The 22,068-nt window shown below is 39.7% G+C and overlaps 1 long non-coding RNA gene across 1 annotated transcript in view; it reads left to right on the forward strand.

Annotated features, from left to right (window-relative positions):
• The window catches only part of LOC140641949 (uncharacterized), a 78,431-nt gene extending 60,697 nt beyond the window's left edge, over nt 1–17,734 (forward strand). The window contains exons 4-5 of the long non-coding RNA XR_012038543.1: nt 13,627–13,720; nt 17,042–17,734. This is a non-coding gene — a long non-coding RNA (uncharacterized lncRNA). The remainder of the gene's footprint in view (nt 1–13,626; nt 13,721–17,041) is intronic.
• Nucleotides 17,735–22,068: the final 4,334 nt, after the last annotated feature.

Raw genomic sequence — 22,068 nt, forward strand, 5'->3', positions numbered from 1 at the left:
AGGTGATGGGGATTAAGGAGACACTTCTTGTGATGAGCACTGAGTAATGTACAAAATTGATGAACCACTATATTGTACACCTGAAACTATTATAATACTGTATGTTAACTATACAGGAATTAAGGTTAAAAAAAACTTTAATAAAAAAAAGAATTTTTATTATTACATTGGGTCTACCCAGATACTCCAGGTTAACATTTTAAGGTCAGTCAAATAACAATTTTAATTTTCCTGCAGCCTTAATTCTCTTTTGCCATATAACCTAGCCTATTCAGTCTCCAGAGATGTGGGCTTCTTTGGAGGGCCATTTTCAGGGCCAATGTCACATTTGTGATATTCAACATAGAGATAAATATATAGAGAGATAGCTAGAGATAAAGGTCTATGCAGAGGAAATACATACATGTATTTTCTAGCTCTGTTCATTGAGAAGGCATGAGCACACTGACAGCCCACACCTCCTACAGTTGTATTCTCTAGAAAGCTGACTTTGAGACGGGACATTTAGAAGAGACTGCTTGTGGAAGGAAGGGAAAAGCAGCAGAATTGGGCAAAGAAAGAAGTTAACCTAGAATGCAGACCCAATGAAGGCTTCAGCTGGTCCAAAAGGGAGCCCTGGAACTGAGATCATAATTCAGAATATTCCCGATTTGAAGCAAGGAGTCCAAACTTTTAATAATCAGTAATTCACTATGGGGGTATCTCCAATAGCAAAAATGACTGAGAGCCCCAAGATAGCTTTCTTCAGTTGAGGTGGTCCCTGAAAGGGTTTGACACTCAAGGGGTACTTGAGTGTAGCATTTCCACAGCAGTTGGAATCCTTGTAAGGTACCACATCATCCAGCACAGTGCATGCATCTTATATACAGATTTTGGTTTCACACCACTACCCTCCACTACAAAGGAGGGATCTTTGAAAAATTGGCTGATTCCAAAGCTGGGGCAGAAGAAGTACAAGTGCCTAGAATGTCTTATTGTGCCAATAGTAAAGGAGGGCTCAGAGAACCATGGAAATATATTAAAATCAAAGACAAAAACAGAGTAGAATCCATCTCGAGGAGATACTACTAGCCAAAGCCAAAGTAAGTAAAATAAATAATAACAGATTATTACACTTTGAATAAAATAGGGATAGATGGTCTCATACTGACATAAATGAACAAGGTGGAAGAAGAGAAAGCATCTCTTTACAGTAAAATGCTAAGGAATAAACTTCAAACAAATGGAATTTCAAAAAAAAAAAAACACTATTTCAAGCACCTGAATAATAATGGAATAAGGCAAATGAAAAAATAAATGAACACTAAAACAAGTGGATAAAAGTATGAGATATTTACATATCTTAAATATTTCCCCACAAATGCTTCTTTATTTCAATGAGAAAAAGAATAACTGCAAAAGAGAAACTTGGGAGAAACCACGTTAATCAATGCTTCAAACTGGAACTGTGTACCACCCCACAGAATGCATAAAGAGCACATTAATTCTGTCTTATTTCTGCCTCCTTCCCCCCAAATTAAAAGGTCATAAGTTAAATCTAATTATTTGAAAAGACCAGGCAAATCCAAATTGAAGAACATTCTAGGAAACAATTGACTTTGAATCTTCAAAAGTATCAAAGTTGTGGAAGTCAAGGGAAGACTGGCCAACTGTTCCACACTGAAGGAACCCGTGATCCTACACGTAATCCTTCTGCTACAAAACATCTCACTGGAGCAACTAACACACACGTAATGTGTTGTGTATTGAACAGTAGGAAGTAGATTGTATCCGTGCTAATTTCTTAACATCGAAGGCCATACTGTGACTACATAGGGTAACATCATGTTTGTAGGAAGACATCTTGAAGTATTCAGGGGTAATGGGACCCATGCCTACGACCTGTGTTCACAGGATTCAGGGCAGGGGATGAGGGTGGTGGGAAGAAAAGCTCTTTGTTACGCAACTTTCAAAAATACTTCAAAATAAAAAGTAAAAAAGAAAAAATGGTTTCAATATTTCCAAGGATATAAAAAGTGGTCATTTTTGATTCTTTGGAAGCGGCCATTATGAATCTTAACATCCCTGTATAAATAATGGGGAAACTAAGTTGCAAAGATCGGTAACTTTACCCAAAGTCATGCAGCTAGTTCTTAGACTATATGGAATTGTCTAATACTTTAAGAAAAACTTCTCTGTCAGGCATGACCAAGTCCAAAATAAGAAAGAGAAAAAAAAAAAAAAAAGGAAAAGGAAAAAGTAAGAATCAACAATTATAAATATTCTACCTAATACCTTTAGCCTGGTATTAAAATTGACTTATTTATTTTGTGATAGCTTTCCAGGTATCTTCAAGTACAATGAAGAAGAAAAGGCACTGATGAAATGCAAAAGTATTTAGTAACAGTGTTTGATTCATGCATTACCCTTATCCCCCATACTATAGATGGAAGGGTAATTATAGCCCATTACCAAATTACTTGCAGTTATCCCTTGATCTTGTAGTTAATACAGTGAACTTTCATTTGCATAAATGTTATTAGCATATTTCACACCACATTCTGATCTTTTTTAGGAGTAACTGTTGCCTAGTTAAAGTATATCAACTTGGATTTTTTTTTTTTTCCTTGCTTCCTTCCAGCCATTCCTGGGCAAGTTTTGCCTTTCAGATCTGACAGCAGATTCAGAATGAGAAAGGTGCTACAGCAACCTAGAGTATGAGCTGCTAAACTATGAGGTTTTTGAGGGTAGAAAGTGACTTTCATTTATCTCTCTATTGACAGAACACAACATAGCCCTTGGCAGGAAGCTGGATGTTTGCCATCTTCACCTAAAATTCTCCCTGACATCTAATTGACATTGTAATTGTCCAGTACAAACTCATTATTTTTATAACCCCAAAACCTTCTCTTTGTAAGGGCAACACTATCAACCTATATATTCTGCAAATCCTGGAAGTCATCCTCCAAAGTATGTTTCTTTCTCTCTAACCAACCACCTACCACCATATCCTATTAATCCACACTCCAGGATATCTCTCAAATCCACCCAATTTTCCCCATCTCTCCATAAACCAACTTAATCTATGCTATGATCATTTCACATGGGAACTATTTTAATAATATTCCAACCGGTTTCCTTACATATGTATTTGTTTTCTTCAATTCCTTTTTCATACAGTACAGTTATCCTTTTGTAACAGATCTATCCTAGCTGATTCCGGATTCTTAATATCCTCCAAACAAGATATGAACTTTTAATCATGTCCCTATGCAATATGGCCCCAGCCTACTCTTGCAATGTACACTTCTTTCTCTCTTGTTCTCATTTCCCTTGCCACACTTGAATATTTTGAGGTGCTCTTATATGGTATTTGTGCTTCCTCTAATGTCCATATTCATACTTCCTATACTATAATTCACACATGTGAGTCCTATTTATCCTTCAAATCTCAGATTATCAATGATTTATCTTTCTCCAGCTATCCTAGGTCAGTCTCAATAGTTGGTTCTTATTGCAAAATCATCTTGTTTTTTGTAGAACTTACAGCAACTCAAATTAATTAATTATGCAATTATGCCTGTCTCATTCTCTAGATTAAAATACACTGAAAGAAAGAAATATCATTTACCACTTACTCCTAGTGTCTAAAAGAGTTCTTGGCAAGCAGATTTCAATAATAATCTATCTAATAAATGTACAAATGATCTAAACATTGCAGATATAGTCATCAGAAAACTAAAGTCCTGGTTCTGAATGTGTCTATAATTTTCTGAATAACATTGGGAAATCACTCCCTTCATTATTTAGTGGGATCGGTTATATGAGGGTACTGGGGTATAATCATGGAATTTGAGATCTGGAAAGTCAGAGGATAACCTAAAAGTCTCTCCCCCCCCCCCCCCAAATATACTAACATACCTGCTTCTACATCCACATACACTCTTTTATTTTCAGCTCTAGTAGATTAGCTGTGCTTGTTCCTCTCTTAGGTCAACACGTCACGTCTTACTAAACATCATTTCCTCCCTGCCAAACTTGTTTCCTTTCTACTTGGCCATTCCCATTATCATACAGCCATGCTGTGATATATGAGTTTTGATTTTTTTTTTTTTTTTAGAACAGGGAAACCAAACTAAACAAAACAACCCATAAAACCTTCCTTGTTATCAAATTCCATGAAACTACTGCTGTATTTCCCTATTCCCCTAAAATAATGAAAACAAAATTTAAGAATAAAAACCTTCCTCGCAAGAATTGTTCATACTTTCCCCATCTCTCAACTTTACAATCTTTGTCAAATCACTCTATTCAAACTTCATTCACCAAAATGCACTGTAACTACTTTTGTCAAGTTTTCAAAACTTCCATATTGCCCAAATGCAATGGTAATTTCTCAGTCTTTGTCTTGCTCTTTTACCTGTACAGAGTTGATCAGTCTTTCTTCTAGATATATTTTCTCTTTGGATTCTGGAGCACTGCTCTCTCTTGGTCTCCCACCTATCTCACTGGACATTTCTCTTTTAATTTTCTGTTTGTCTTGATCAGGAAATATTGAAGTTCTCAAAGGCTCAGTCCTTAAAATTTTCTTTGCACTAGTTATCAAATCTGTAAGTATATGTATATTTTTTAGGATCTTGAACTTATAAATGAAATTTAAAATATATTTGTATACTGTATACATGCAAGTCTTATTAAGATAATAGATGAATTCAGGTGTTAACTTTGGGGCAGAGCAAACTCATCCAACTACTAAAACATAGCTCAGTAAAAGCCCTGAACTCTGATTAATCAAATCAGTTGTTCTTTCTCTCTTTGGAGAAGGAACTTATTGTTAGAAGGATAGGGGCAAAAAAAAAAAAAAAGAGAAGAAGGGCAATAAGGCACCCTCCACATGAGAGTAATAGTTCAGAACCAACCATCTTGGCACTTATGTGCATAATTCATTCCCACTGCCTCATTTTTTATTGAGACTGTGCAATGTCACACTTTTGTATTGGTAATGGGTCTAAGTCATTAACTAGGAAGAAGGAAGAAAAGTTGTGATGGAGATGAGAAAAAAAAAAAAATAGAAGAAGGCTTGACCATCTATGGAATTAAGACTTTTTTCCCCCTTCCTTGGTTCACAAATTGCAAAGGCCTTGGTTCACAAATTGCAAAGGCTTTTGAAAGGCTTCTCCCTTTTATAAATTGTTCTTGCTCATGTGGTTCTCTTTCTGACAAAAATGCTCTACCCTCGTTTTCTCATCCTTTGTAAGTGCAACCTGATAAATCAGTTCAAGTTAATACGTTGGTAACTGCAGTTGTCAGATCTCAAAGTTAACAGTGGACAAGCCCTGGACTGGGATTCAGAAGACCTGAGCTTGTGTCCTAAGTGAAGACCAACCTTAGAAGTCACCCTAGGTTCAGTCATCAAATCTAAGCTTTGGTTTCTCATTCCTAAAATGGGAATAATATTCCTAGCTATTTCTGTAAACATCAAATGAAATAATAGATCATGTTAAATTGCTTTGCAGTCTGCAATAGGCTTCTAGAAGTTCTAAACCCTAGTTACAAATAAGAATAACATAGGGAGCTTTCAAAAATACATAATTTTGAGCCTCACCCCGGAAATTCTCTACAGATGGTATGTGGAAATCTGTATTTTTAAAACAAATCTCCCAGGTTAGTGAGCTGTGTCTGGCCTGTCAAATTTGTTGTTTTTAAAAAGAGTTTTAAAAAGTGCATTATAAAGCTTGAGAGATGAGGGTATTTGAGGATAATAGCATGCAAGTTTGTTGCTTCCCCAGCTGATATCTTTATAAGGGATTCTTGAGTTCAGGACAGCCTGTTTCTTATCTCAGAAGAAGTGACACTCCACGGCCTGATGTCATTCATTCCATGGGTCATTCTGGAAGTCCTGAAGGCGGATCCGGAGACTTGTGCTGAAAGTATCAGCTTGTCCTGAGTGTAAAGCAGAGCCACAGGATTGATGTTGTCTTTTATAGTGTTCCCAGCTTCGAGAGAAGCTCTAAGACTTTTAATGGACTTAAAAGCTTGGCTCTGATAAAGTACCACTTAACACAAATTAACAGGACAGATGAATGATCTCAGAGAAACAGCCTCTTCACTTGGCTTTTGATAGACTCAGAAGTTGAGAAACATGAACAAGGAACATAAGGGGGAGAGGTCAGCTGAGATAAGACTCTAATCCGGTTGTTCCTGTTTTAACTTGTCTCTGATAATAGTTCACAGTCATTCACTCAACAAACACTCCCTGTGACTCGAATCTAATCAAACCATGCTTTTCCCCACTGAGGGCTTATTCCTTGTCCTCATATTACTTACAAGCCAGACGGGGAGACGAGGCATGTGCATGCATACTCTTAACCAACCTTAAGAAGTGATAAGTATTCTGAAAGGGTGGTGCAAAGCAAAAGATCACATCGGTTTGGATGGATGGAAGGCAGGAAAGTTTAGTTAGAAAGTAGAAAACTGAGCTCATTTTTGAAGGAGTAGTGATTTTATAAAACTCCCAAATCTGGCTCAAGCAAAATGCAAGGGCTTTTTAATGCAGAGCTATAGAAATATACTCCCCAGGGCAGGGAGAAAAGTTACTAAAGCTCATGGGTAGGAGGTAATGGGGGCGAGCCGTAGTGGTTAGGGGGTGGAGGGACCTGAAGATGACTCAAAGAGTTTTAAAGTAAGAATGAAAGAAATTTAGCCTGGGCTCAGGAATGGGAGTGAGGCAAAAGGAGAAGAACCTTATTTATTCTCAGTAGGGAGGACAAGTGGAGGAAGACTGGAGATGGAGAAAAGATAGGTTATGTTAGTCGCACTATAATTTTTCACTGGATAGAGGTTATGGTTTGAAGATTTTTATTCTGAAGTATACCTAAAGAAGTCATTTTAGTATGACTTTATCTTCACGATACAGAAATATTTTTAAAAAACAAAACAAAATAAGAAATACCTGATTTTAACAAATGTGTTCCTTTGGGGAAAATCTGCTGCTTTTTCCCTCACTATCATGGAGTTAGTAGACCTAACAGGAACATTTTTTTTTCTCTTAAAGAATCTCAAAATAACTTTCTTTTAATGGTCCAGGGTAGGTATCTGAGACAGTGAGAAGGTGTGGAATGAGCAATGGTGACCTGGTAACTGAGGTGGGAGGAGTACTTCCCCAGCATGATCAAGAAGCTGGGGAACCTGAAGACCATGGTTGATGGTGGTTCAGGTATTATTAAGGAGGCTGACCATTTTCTGAGTTGCTTTCGCAGAAAGGGAAACTGAAAAGATAAATGAAGTAGAACACGGGAGGCAACTGCCTGGCCTAAGTATTGTAGGCTGGGCCAGTATGGATGGATGAGGACTCTCAGCATCACTGGTTAAATGACAAAGTCAAAAGCTAGTTAACCATATACCTTAAACCAGGACCAAGGACTAGAGCCTCTGACTCCAAGATTTTTTTGTTTCTATTCTGGGTTATATGAAAAGAATAAGGTGGAGGAAAATAGGACCATTCTTGGAGATTTAGACAGTCAGGGCCAGCTTCATGGGCATGGGACCTGTGCAGGTGCAGGTCCTCTCTTGCTTTAATTCCCAGTGTTGCTCTTTTGAAATTCTTAATAATTTTGAAACAAGGTGTCTTGCATTTTTATTTTGCTTTGCATCCTGCAAATTATGCCCCTGGACCTGCCTGATTTACCAATTTGATTTTATGGAATGCACAATGCTGAGCCAATAAGAGATCGCTCCAGTCCACTGCTGGCCACGAATACGTGCACCTGGCCCCTACAGATCAGAAAGTGGGGAGGCAGCAAGACTGAGGATTATTCCTGTTTTAGAAAACACTTGTCCAGTTTATCAAGGTCTTGGATGGGTATTTATGGTTATACATGGCTTAGAAAAAGCTTTGGGCTGAGGCACCAAAAGACCTATCCTATCCAAAAGACCTATCCTATCGAGATTCTGAATTATTTTGCACAAAAGAATTTAACCTTCTCAACAAGAGTTTGTTTTGTTGGTTGTTGGTTGGTTTTTGTTATTTTATAAAAGTCACAATTAAGGGAAAAAAACAGTCGCAATGAAAATAAAAAGGTAATAATCTTGTAGGCTACAGCACATAGCAAGATGATCTCAGAAAAGCAGCCCATTGTTAACATCTCTGTGTAGTTATGAAAGTGGACAGGTAATATAGTCACTGTGGGCACAGGATTTGGAGTCAAAGAAACACAAGTTCCAATCTGGACTGTTGTCTAATCGCTGTGACCTTGGATTAACGACCCAAGTGTGAATGTCATTTAGTTGATTCATCTGTAAAACGGGAATACAACCAATATCCAGAAAGGTTATTTTAAGAATGAAAAAGAGGTAGTTTATGTAAAGTGCTTGGCTTGGTCCTAACTCATAGTAAGAATCCATTACGTGATAGTCATATGACTAATCATAAATACAGGGACACGTTTGATCTGGACTCATGTCCAAGTATTGGAGTTCACAACCCCTTCATCCAGGAAGCTTAGTCCTGGGCTCCGAAATAGACCTCAGACTTTCTACTAGGATTGGTACGCATTTTGAGTGGAGTGAGGAGAGGGATAAAGCATTTATTTCCACCAAGTGGGAGCTGTTCTCCGTTCAGATCCAGAATTTCGCCCAGCAAGACCTGCTATGCATATTCACAGCACCCAACAGCTTGTTCCGTCATGCCCAAAAGATGAATTATTGCACAGGCCCCCGACATTCCACTTGCAAGCTGTCCATTCCTGTACAGAAACCTGATTGGGACTGTGGCAGAAGGTATAGGGCGATGTTTAGGATTGGGGGAGGCAGGGATGAAAACAGATGGTGGTTTGGCAGAGTGATTAAAACACTAGATATCTGTTTTAATGAATTGGCCACCCAGCAGATAAAATACTGCAATAGTGAGTCCCCATCTTCTCAGCCAGTAGCTGGTCTTATTTACAGGGGGTATATGCTGCTGGTTAAGCCATGCATTTTCCACTGTCTCCTTGAATGTCATGGGATGCAGAATTATAAGGGCAGAGAGAGACATTTAGATAAGCAAGAAGAAATGGATGGATCAGTTCCTTCCAAAGCTTGCACCAATCTGGAAGACCCACGGAGCAATCAGGTTTTCTGTGTGCCCTTTGGTGAGTCACTTGACCTCTCTGGGCTTTCCTATGTTAGAAAAATGCAGTTGATAATCTGGTCTCCTAGCTAGCTCATAGTTAAGCAAAAATGAAAAGTTAAAGTTCAGGTCATAATTCACTTTGGAAGAAAGATACTATGGTAACCATTAAACCATGTTGTAAAGTGACCAGCAGGAAACCAAAACAATCTGATATGCGACTGTTGACCTTCAGGCTCAGAATGATTTTTATGCATTTGGGAGCTAATATTTCCACCTGCAAATTAGGAACTATTATGTGTAATAATGATTTAATGTCCTCCACTTAGCAGGAGGACAAGAAGAAACCCGCTGACATTTCCCTGCCTGCAAAAGCTAATTTGGAGTTGTATATTAATTAACGGTATTGATGCAGAACAAACCAATTGGAATTAAGAATCCCAGGTTAATGCTAGTTTTTCTGATTTGGTGGCTGAGGTAATTCTCCCTGGATTTGTAGGTTTCTAACTTTTTTTTTCTCTTTCCTTTATAGGCACACTAACCTTAGAATGATAAAATTGTCAATAAGCACACTTTCTCTTATCTCCCTCATTTCCTTTATGATTCTCAGCTTCTTTATCTGTAAAATGGGAATTGCTGAGCATATTACAGGATTATTGAGGATTGAGTGTAACAGGCATGAAAATACTTGGTAAATTATAGAACACTAAGGTGATACTAGTTAATCTCTTCATTTTATTATTACAATTATTATTGGATTTTTTGGTGAATTTTAAATGAGATTGGGCGAAAGCCAAGGATTAAAGACCTGTCAGTATTTGAAAGTACTCCTAAAATATGACTTTGTAAAAACAACAAAAAAAAAAACCCACAAATATGTGATGAATGAATAAATCAATCTTCTAAATGATCATATTGTGGCACCCTGGTGAACCTTGATCTGTCGTAAGGAGTATTAGTGTCTTAAAAATAACAAAGTATAAAAGTTTACAATAGTTTACTTTTCATGATCATGTAGATTTAAGTTTATGCACTATTATTGTCACTCATCTGAATTCTAATATGCTTTTCTGAGAAAGAAGTGGATTTATAGTTAATTGGGTGGCAATTTCATACAACCTTGAGTAAGATCTCAAGAATCTGTTTCATGTTAACATTCAGAACTCATGATCTAGTCAGTTAAGTGAGTTATATAACTTTGAAGATTATTATTTTCAATTATAACACTATAAAAAGTCTTATGGGTCTATTAGGCTGATAGGCAGGTTTTGTCTGAGAATAGTTTCATGTCACCTTCTGCATAACAATAGCTTCAGAAGAGAGGCTACTTCTAGCTCACAAATAATAATGGCCTAAGTCACAATTTCTATTCAAGATGCTTTCTTAGCAGCTCAGTATTCAGATGAACCTCACAAAATTTGGTTAAAAAAAGCAAAACCCCAAGCTTAGGTCAAATGACTGGACACTGTCTTTGTGCCCTTGATTTGTACCTGTGTGACACGAAGTTACTGATCTCAGATCACTGAGTACTAAGAGTACTAAGTGCTCTTAATTACAAAATGTGGATTATGGATTTGGGTTAAAATGAAATGTTAGAATATGGAAGGAACACAGCAAAATGTGATGGGGAATTACTATCATTACCAATAGCATCAATGTTTTTCAGAGAAATGTTTTCCATGCATCAGGTTTACCTAAGGGAAGCGTTTTAAGAGGGTACTGCGGGGGAAATGGTTTTGATAGTTATCAGATGGGGTGATAATTTAGAGTGAAAATATGTTATCCAGGGCTGCTTTGTGGAGGTGGAATTCAAAGTGTGTTTGTAGACATTTCTTATTTTAGGTGGTCATAGTCTTTCCTCAAAGTGCAATTGCTCTCATGGGTTCTATTAAGTAAAAACTCTTCATCCAGTCATTCCTGGAAAGGTTTTGAGGGGGTAAGAGAAGTTCAAGTATCCTGACCTACTGTTGTTATGATGTTCTCTTGTTTCTTTCTAAGCTCCAAGTAGAGGGGATTTGATTTTAAATAGTTCCCACTCAGTTGTAATAAATCATCTTCCTTGGTTATAAGCCCTTTTTTTTCCAGATATTTCCCCAACCAGATAATCACTCTCTTCCCTGTGACATATTTCTAATATGTACTTATTATATTATAATTGCCTATTAACATAACTGTCATCTCTATTAGACTATAAGCTCCTTGAGGCATGAGCCATAATTTAATTTTCTTCAATGCCTACTATATAGCACACATATTATAATAGACACCCAAATCTTATTTGATGAATGCAAATTTATGGGGTTCATTTGTTAGCTGTCACTCAAAGATCACTGGTATTTTGTGGCAGAGACAAAGAGACCTAAATGAAATAATTCAAACATTGAATATTGGCTGCTATGTCTCCTGATATCCTTAAATTGAAAATAAAATTAGCTTGCTCTAGCCACAGATTTAAAAACTAAAATAATTTCCCACTTTTCCAGGAAGAGAAACATAATCTTATAAGCCATGTGTTCAAAACAATGTTCACTAAATATGTCAGTGAAAACCATGAGATAAGAGTAATAGGTATATAAGAATTTACCAGCATTTGTTATCAAGTCAGATGTAATGGGAAAAATATTTTTTAAGAGGGCCCCCAGGTCAAATTTATTTGTGAAATGCTAAATAGAGTGTATCAGCCTCTTAAAGAACTTGGATGCACATTAAAGACTCAGTGAAGTCCTGCATTTCCCAAGCATTTTTTACTGCTAAATCAATTTTTTCAAGTAATACCAAGGAGCTTTACAAACCAACTTTAGTAATGAGAAAAAAAATCAAGGCAACCATGAGCAAGTAATGTGCCCATCGATATTCATGCTACCGAGGTACATGGTAACCTACACGTGTGTGCGCGCGTGTGCATGCTCTGCTGCAGAAGGTGAAATTCCAGGATTAAATGAATTTGGGGACTTTCTTTGCATAAGCAAGAAGGCTGATGAATAGAAATATTCAATAGGTGTAGGGTGATGTTCCTGAAAGTTGTAAAAACAAGTTTTGAAAATGCAGCGTCCGGTCAGTACTTCTTGTGGAGATTCAAGGGAAAATCGTCCAGAGTGCCAGCTCTAGGAGTGTAAAGACCCTCTTCATTCTATCTTTAGGGGCCTGTTATAGTGTTTGGTATGTAACAGCAACTCAAGAAATATTTGTGGAATGAATGAAAACATACATTAGGGTCATTGCATCCCATGGTCACAAAATTGCCCACTTATCTATCAGGCCAAAACTTAATTATCTTCCAAGATCCAGATCCAAAATCACATTTTCTCTTTTAGTACATTAGGGAAAACCAACAGATATCTTCTCCATGATGAAAAGAATAGGAGAAATGTGCATGGGTACCGTTTATTAAGCCATCAATATGCGCCAGACTTCCTAAATATGTTGCTTTAATTCTTACAACATCCTTAAAACGGACTCTGTTGCTGCAGTTTCTCATCTGGGAAACCGGTGTCCCACAAAGGTAAAACGGTACACCCAAGTTTACATAGCTAATAATTGATAGATCCAGGATCGGGAAATGGCTTCTCTGCTTCCAGGCTGTACTTCTCCAACTATGCCATACTGCCTCCCACACTTTAAAAAGCAATGTAATACACTATTTTAAATAGGCATCATTTGCATTATTGAGCAGCTGTGTGGCTCTCCAAAATTGACTTGTCTTCCAGGCTGCATGGAAAATAGTATCTAATCCATATTAATTATAAATACATAACCCTGTATTTTAAATACTGGCTAGTTGATGAGTTGTGCTGAGCTGATTTTTTAGTAAGTGATAAAGGTTAGAATCTTTGACAGGCAATCATCTCTTAGCAAAAAGCCTAATATTAATACTGTGGTATTTAAAATCTTGAAGGGGCCTTAAAAATTCTTGGCCCAGTGTTACTTACAGCGCTGTTTGAGTTTTGGGCAAGAATGAGCTCTGTCATATAGGTCTGGAAAGGGCTCAGTATTCAGTGTCCTCGCCATGTACCCTCCCCTCCAAGCCAGTAGCACCTCAGTCATTGTGGCAACCAGAAATGCTCCTCCTGTGCCAGTAACTCTAACCATGCATTTGAAAGGCCCCTGCAGTCTAACTCCCTCCCGTGTGGATCTTGTGATAACAGGGATTATTGGTGATCTGGGCAAGACCACACACTAAGGAGCAGAGCCAGGACCCTTCTGTGTAATAACATCCACCGTTTCCTGAGGAATCGTGTGCCACGCCCTGTCCTAAGGGGCTCACATTACCATCTCCTCTGTTCCTCATAATTTCGCATAGTGGTTTAGAGCAGAAGCTCTGAAGTTAGATGGCCCAGTACTGTCTCTGCCACTTACTAGCTGTGTAAACTTGAGTTAGCTGGTTTTTCTGTGCATCATTTTCTCTGTAATAGGAGGATAACATCTCAGGGGTGTTGGGATTACACTTGTCAATCTTAAAAAGTGCTTAGACAAAAATCCTGCACATAGTCAGTGTGCAGTACTTTTGGCTTCTCATAACGACGTTACTGTTTCCCTAGGACTGCATTGGGAAGACCCTAACGATAGGGAAGAAACAGATGAAAGATCTCCTATCTTGAGCTGACATTCTGGTTGAAGAAAAAAAAAAAAACAGTAAGAAAACAGTTTCTTACTAAAACTGTAAGTTTGGAGTGCCTGGGTGGCTCAGTGGGCTAAGCATCTACCTTAGGAGTGGGTCGTGATCCTAGGGTCCTGCTGGGCAGGGAGCCTTCTCCCTCTCCTGCTCCTCCTGCTTGTGTTTGTGTGTGTGAAATAAAGAAACGAAGTATTAATTAAAAAAATAAGTATTATTAAAGTATTATAAAACGAAGTATTAATTAAAAAAATAAAACTATAAGTGATCACCTGATGAGGCAGGTGATTTTGAATCAGCTATGTTGGGATGACAGCTATCAATAGGGGCTAGGGCTAGGTCAGGGAAGGCTTTAAAAAAAAAAGAAAAAAAAAGAGCTAGAATCTTACCTTTGCTCTGAAAATATGGGCCAGAAGGATGTTAATGAAAAAAGGGAAGTGGGTATTGGATAAATAACAAGAGCAAAGGTATTTAAAATCAATGTACTTTAAGATATGTGTGTGTGTGTGATGGAATGGCAGGTGGCAGACAGGTAATATTCATAGCAAAGAGCAAAATGTAATTGGATAATGGAATATGAGCAAATATCAGAATGTACAGCAGATTTGGGGCTGACTCAGGGGACTTTCATTTTCTCCCTTGGAGAAAAGAGCTTATCCATTCATGGCCCTTTAACCACAATCCCAAGAATAGTAAGAGTGAAACTAATCCCAAGATACTGAAGAGGCACTAATTGCTTCAGTCATTGTGGCTGGTAATTTGGGGGTATGCTCAAAGGGTTGGATTCCTTTCCCTAAAGGAAAAAAAAGAGCAATGTTTGGCAGAGATGTAAGACATTAAAGCAAAGAGGAGGAAAGAAAGAATTTGGGTGAATTATACAGAAGACAAGACAGCTTGGGATAAAGAAGGTAGAGAAGGAATGTAGGGAAGACGGTAGGAGATGCACGGAAGGGAGGGGGACCAGAGGGGTTGATGAAGCCTAGTGTTCAGCACATATTTCTTTGTGCACAACATGGTAGCATCGTCCCCAGAAATAGGGAATTATCGAGTGGTGTAGACGTGGTCTCCCTTCTTAAGAAGCTGACATTCTTACAAAGTCTAAATAAAGATGTAAGTAAATCCTCTTGAAGTGATAAACTGCTCTGGTAGCCTAATGTGGGGAGAAATTGCAACCCAGCTGGACAGAGTAGGGTGGGTCATCTGCCCACCGAAGAGGAAGAATCAGTGCTGTATTAGAATATATTAAATATGCATTCATGTCCCAGTTCAGTTCTCCAGGAGCTCCTGGAGCAGATAGTGAGCAGTGCGTCCCTCCCCTACAGGCCGGTGTTTTTGTGTTGACTCTCAGGTTGCACATTAGCATCATTTAGGGAGCCTTTAAAAAGACCAATACTGAGCCTCATCCCAGATCATTTAAATGAGAATTGCTGGAAGCTGGGTTTAGGCATGCGCGTACTTTTATAAAAAGCTTCCCAAGAGACTTTATGGAGCAGCAGGTTTGTGAGACCTTTGCTTTCCTTAGCTTGTAAGATGGCAAGGAAGTCAGGCTGCATGATGCTTAAAGTCACTCCCGGTTCCTAAATTGCATCAGTCTGTTCATCTTGTCATCTGCAGGATTCCTCTCTCCTATTATAGGGGAAGACACTGAGATTTAGGAAGTGACTGTGACATCCCCAAAGGCAAGCAAGCCCTGTGACCACAGGGTTGCAGAGTCCGAATGGGGACCCGGCTTCTGCTAACCCTGACTTCCTCCTCCATCACTTAGTCAGTGATCCTCCTGGATAGACTCTCAGTTTGTTACCAAGGGAAAGGATTCAGGCAAATGCTCAGAGAGCCTGTGAAAGCAAAATGCATGTCGTCAGCCCTTTGGATCCTGCATCAGTGATAGCGGCATCAGGGCCATGGAAATGATCTTCCCGGTCAGCCCTTCTCCAGGCTTTGCCCTCTTCAAAGAGGAAATCAGGTGCCCTTCAGTCCAGCTGGGACTAGGCAAGCAGAGAAATGTCCTGCTGATCCCCTGGTTGAACAGTGGAGGGAGACAAACCTCAGAGATTGCCCTGATGGGGTTTTTGACCACTGAGGTCTAGTTTTCATTTTCTCTGAAATACTGTTTTTATGAAAACTATCTATAAATGACCCTCACCTCAGTGTTACAAAGAAGATTAGATTAAAAGTGCCTCAGGGAGACTTGGGTGAGCAATCTCAGAGTAACTAACTTGGGAAAGGGAGGAGGAAAAAGGAGACTGGAGATCCAGCAAGGAATGGGCCCTGGAACCAGCACGGTGTCTGTCGGTCAGTGGGCGCGAGTGCGCCAAGGTACGTGTGCACCTGTGCAAGGGGGTGGGGAGCTTGTTGACAGGGAGGTGCACTGGTGTTGACAAACATGGGGTAACATCTGAATTCACGTTTGGGGGCCAAGAGTCTAGTCTTTCATGGGGCCGACGTCATTCTGCTATTTTTTTCCCCTTCGCCTGGCTTTCCTCAAGGGAATTTCTTATAAAGTGTGCACTCAGTGCAAAGCTGTGCGTTTCAAGAGGGCTGGCTTCTGATCGGTCCACTCCACGTGACACGGATCTAGCCCAGTGCCTAGTCCACGACAAATACCATGCGTTTGATCCTGTTGAACCCATTAGTGCACACTCACCCACCCAGCCCAGGAGGCTTCCCAATTTTTTTCTTAAACTGCCTCAATATTTAGATGGCCCATCATTAGAGGCAAGCGGATAATATATTTGCCTGGATGATAGCAGAGCTTCATCATAGTCCACCTAGCGGCACATGGTACGGGGTTCTCCTACGGTGCTTTTTGTTTTTGGTACCTGATGCTCATCTCTGCTCAGTGTGCCTCTCATCCTCTGTGAGCCTGCAGACAGTGTTTTATCTAAAGAAATCACCTTTATTCTAGGCAAACCTGGCTCCCAGATATATTGCCAGGGTTTCTGCCAATTTGTGTTAATTTTCACAGCCTCTAAACAACTGGCAAAATACCTGCTGATACAGCAGCTGCTGTAATGCTCCCAGGTAATTCAGGTATTTCTACGTGTTACTGGTTCATCGATGATGCCGTCTGAGCTATAAACAGTCAGTAATAATGGATATGTTGCATTCATTCATTCATTCATTCATTCATTCATCAAACATTGATTGCCAGGTACATCTGGATATTCAAATTTACTTTCTCATTACTAAAATACTGCCTTTTAAAAACATCAATTATAAAATACAAAATGGTCACTCGTAGACAATCCTTCTCCGAACAATTAGTGGGAGGCTCCACAGACCAGGATTATGTAGTTTTGCTTGTTTATTGATTGGTTTCTGTTTTGTTTTACTTTACCTAGGAGAAGATGGCGACAGAAAGTCAACACAGTCACATTCACGAGAGTAAATTCATTTTGAGTTCATGAAAGCAGCATTCTCCCAACCTCCCCACATATAAGACCTTAGAGAGGTGTGAACAGCCCCTAGAAGGATGTGTGTGGATTCCTATTATCTGCGAAAGGGGATGAAACAGGACTGTTAAGGGTTGGAAAGGTGATACATTGCAAGTCCTGTTGTGTGGAACCCCTGGGGGAAAATGGGAAAGTAGTTCTCTGTCTGCAAGGGATGAAGACAGAAAGCAAAGACGACATCGTTATTGATAAGGCCCGTCTTCCAAGCACGGCTGCGTATGGGAGTGAAAGAAGCAAATACCAAGATGTACAGATCTAAGAACTCCAGTGAGGGGACCTGTAGCCGGTTGTAGCACTAAAGGAGTAGAATGAGCCTTCCTGGAAGGCCTAAGAACCTGTTCAGGGAACTGGAGCAGGAGTTGACTGACATCATCTGTAGGGCTGAGTCTCTATTCTTACAAGGCTGTGTGTGGTAGTGAGTGGAGCTGGCAGTGGCTGACTTCTGCTAAGGAAGCTGGACTTTTCTTTTGAACCGCGTGGGCCTCCAGATTTCTCCCACAGTTTAGCTGAATGGAAAATATGGAACTTACTGCCAGTTTACAATAGGGGCCTGCATCTATTTGTTTGAAAATTAAAAGACTGATTTCCACACATTGGAATCCCGAGTCTATAGAAGTGTTCATATGGGACATAGGCAAACTTTCAGGCAATTTAGGTAAATTTAAACCTGTATTGACAAGGGTGAGATCACATCTGTCTCTCAGTGTTCTTGCAGTTAGAATCTTGTTCCACAAATATTACAAATCTTGTCACCATTTTATCTACAAGTCCTCATCTACATTTCTCACTCCTGTGTGTTGTCGCTGATGGCATTCTCCTTATGGAATATTTTATGCTTTGAGTTCTAGGACATCTAACTCTCTTGATTGCTATCTTCCCGTTCTCCACTCTCCCTATTTGGCATTATGGGTCTTTTGCTCCTTGCCAAACTTGAAGTTGTCTATGGTCATCTGAACCAAGTCAGAATTTGTTTTTTGTTTTTTGTTTTTTTTTTAAGTATCTTATTTATTTATTCATGAGAGACACAGAGAGAGAGAGAGAGAGAGAGAGAGAGAGGCAGAGACACAGGCAGAGGGAGAAGCAGGCTCCATGCGGGGAGCCCGATGTGGGACTCGATCCCGGGACCCTAGGGTCACGCCCGGGCTGAAGGCAGGCGCCCAACCACTGAGCCACCCAGGGACGCCCTCGCCAACAGAATTTGAATGGAAGGGATTTGTATATTTTCTAGTCAGCAGCTTTTAGAACCCTGCCACAGCAATGGGCAAAATCCAGGCAGCCGTGCCTCTAACAAGCTAGATCCTGGACTGAGGGTGACATGGAACTGAGCCCTCAGCTGACCTGAGGTGGACATGGAAAATGAATGAAAATATTTTTTGGCTTAATTTACTGAGAGTTTTATATTGTTGATTACTGAAGCACAACACACCCTATCCTGGCTGATGTAGTGGAGGGTATCTAGAAATCAGACTCTCCGGAAGCAAAACTCTGAAGTATGTGGCACTGGCCTCACCTAGTAATTGTCTGACAGGTGGCAAGAAAACTGGTCAGTTTTGCAAAGGAAAAACGTTTGGTTAAAAAAAAAAAAGATCTGTGGTACCGTAGGGAAAAGATCATGTATCTTACAAACTTGTGAGTCTAAGAGAAACAGCCATGAAAGAGAATTTAGTACTTCTGGATCCATCTGGCAATGTATTAATAAAGAGATGGTTTCAGAAAGGTATTGCCCGACTTGTAAGTGAAAATAGAAGGGAATAGACAGAATTCATTAATTCAGGGATTTTTAGAATTGGAAAAGGAAATTACTTCCCAATACCAAATGGCAAAGAATAAAATTGAGAAGGCTTTTGAGTAGTAAAGGCTGATTAAAACTCAGACTTGTAGCAAGGATAAAAATTAAAGATATGACCTTTGTACCCATTGATATAACCTCTGAAAGGATGAAATGTTTGAAAGGTCTAGAACCAAGTAAAGATGTTATAGAGTAAATTCATTCAACTACATGAACAAAATGTCTCAGGGAAAAGAGTGTGGCTCGAAGAGGCGCAGAGTACACATGACTAACAGAGATGGACAGAGGGAGGGTGGGAAAGAAGAAAATGGGCCAGATGAAAGGAAGAAAAAGTGAAAACACAAAGAAAAAGATTGTATTTAAGGAGCTTGTCTAGAAGAGAAATACATATGTTGCTACTGGCACACAGAACTGGTGGAATTGAGTAAATTAAAAACAAACAAGCAGGCACCTGGGTGGCTCAGTGGTTGGGCATCTGCCTTCGGCTCAGGTTGTGATCCTGGGGTCCCGGGATCGAGTCCCACGTTGGGCTCTTCGCAGGGAACCTGCTTCTCCCTCCCCCTCTGTCTCTCTCTGTGTCCCTCATGAATGAATAAATAAAATCTTTTTAAAAAAATAAAAACAGGGATCCCTGGGTGGCGCAGTGGTTTAGCGCCTGCCTTTGGCCCAGGGCGCAATCCTGGAGACATGGGATCGAATCCCACGTCGGGCTCCCGGTTCATGGAGCCTGCTTCTCCCTCTGCCTATGTCTATGCCTCTCTCTCTCTTTCTCTCTCTCTCTCTCTGTGACTATCATAAATTAAAAAAATTTTTTTTTAAATAAAATAAAAAAAAATAAAAACAAACACGCAAACCAGTTTTTAGCTTTCAAAGGGTTGCGCTATCACGATGAGTCACAGACCTAGAAAACAATCTCAAGGTTAATGTAACTCAATAAACAAGTGGAGGAAGCTAGAAATGTTAAGCTTAAAGAAGACTACGTACACCATAACACGTATTTTGGAGCAACGAAGAACTGAAGTTTAAAGGAAATCAGTTGAAATAGAGTCTAGAGTTCTATTTCCCATAGAACAGGGAGCACATACGAGCGTTAGGACACTTAAACTCAGTGTAAGAAGGCCACTCCTAATGAGTGCTCTCCAGCGACTGAATAAGTTGCCCTGAAAGAACTGAGCCATCTATCACTGGCTCGGCCAGGCCAGTGCTGACTGCGTGGCTCTGGGAGGCAGAGGGGAGTAGTGTGTAGTATAATTCATTGGATGACACGTTAACAGAGTTATTTGTACCTTTCATATATTAATATTTGCCAGCCAGGCACAGGGCTAAATGACCTCACATACATAATTACCATGGCTCTCTGCAAATTTATGAGATTCCTATCTACTTCATATAACTAGTAATATTCAGAGGTAGAACTTGAAGCTGGCTTTATTTGAAATCTCCCAACTCATGGCACCTGTGAGTCCATTATCCACACAGCTTCTGCTTGTGGATATTCTCCGTCTAATTGTTTTTAATGAGATGGCATAAAGGATTCTTATTCCTCACCGGACAGTGCTTCTCAGCAAAGATGTAGAGGGATCTAGTAGAAGGGATTTTGCAATCCAAGTCAGAAGACTTTACCTTCTTGGGCTAACCATGTTTTACTGGATGGCCACGGGCTGAAACGCGAACCTGTTCTGTATCTTAATTTGCAGGGGAGTTTTCCACTGATCGCTGCCTTTCTTACAAGTGTCCAGAGAGGCTAAGATCACATTTCATGAAAGGTTTTATTTTATTTTTTATTTTATTTTTTTATCTTTTATTGGTGTTCAATTTGCCAACATATAGAATAACACCCAGTGCTCATCCCATCAAGTGCCCCCCTCAGTGCTCATCACCCAGTCATCCCCACCCCCTGCCCACCTCCCTTTCTTCCACCCCTTGTTCGTTTCCCAGAGTTAGGAGTCTCTCGAAAAAAAAAAAAAAAAAAAGGAGCCTCTCATGTTCTGTCTCCCTTTCTGATATTTCCCACTCATTTTTTCCCCTTTCCCCTTTATTCCCTGTCACTATTTTTTATGTTCCCCAAAGGAATGAGACCATATAACGTTTGTCCTTCTCTGATTGACTTATTTCACTCAGCATAATACCCTCCAGTTCTATCCTCGTCGAAGCAAATGGTGGGTTGAGGCAATTTGTTGTCTCTGATGGCTGAGGAATATTCCCTTGTATACATAGACCACATCTTCTTTCTCCATCATCTTTCGATGGACACCGAGGCTCCTTCCACAGTCTGGCTATTGTGGACATTGCTGCTAGAAACATCGGGGTGCAGGTGTCCCGGCCTTTCATTGCATCTGTGTCTTTGGGGTAAATCCCCAGCAGTGCAATTGCTGGGTCTAGGGCAGGTCTATTTTTAACTTTCATTTCACAAAAAGGCTTTTTAAAAAGAGAATGCAATCTGCTGGCAGATGTTTGAGTTGAAATTTTCTTAGCTCACAATGGAAATATTTAACGAGACATACTTGTGATCTACCTTCTGTGTCTGTCGCACGTTAGCAGACCACTTCTCTCATTTCTGCTCTTCTGCAAAGCCGGCTGCAACCAAGACTTCTCAGCTTAGGAAAGAGGATTCTTTTGTTTCTTAGTAGAGTTCCTTGTTCACATTCTTCTTCAGCAACATCTGCCAAGGTTCTCATCTAAGTTCTTAACCCACTTGAGAGAACTTGGCCCTACGATACCCCATTACCATTTATTAAGCAGTTAGGTACTGGGCTCTTGGCTTGATTTGAGTAGGTCAGTCCTGTAAGTTAATCCTCACAGGAAGTATATAAATCGGGTTTTATTTTACAAAAGAAGAAACAAAAGAGATTAAGTAACTCCTCTGGAGTCTCACAACTAGTAAGTAGCAATAGGAATCCACCTGAGTTATTTCCATCATAGATGGACCACTTTCTCTTCTACTTCAGCCAATCCACATCTATAGCCCCACTGTCTATGACCACTTCCAGAGATCATATCACACGCACATTTGTCCCTGCATTGCTACTTTAGTTAGGAAAATCTCTATTGATTCCCATGGCCCATTAGCAGGTTTTAAAGAATAGCACCGATATATCACCATGGAATTCAAAGTTAGGCTGGAATG

This window comes from Canis lupus, chromosome 10 (assembly GCF_048164855.1).
Source record: "Canis lupus baileyi chromosome 10, mCanLup2.hap1, whole genome shotgun sequence".
In the NCBI taxonomy this organism is placed as follows: Eukaryota; Metazoa; Chordata; class Mammalia; order Carnivora; family Canidae; genus Canis; species Canis lupus.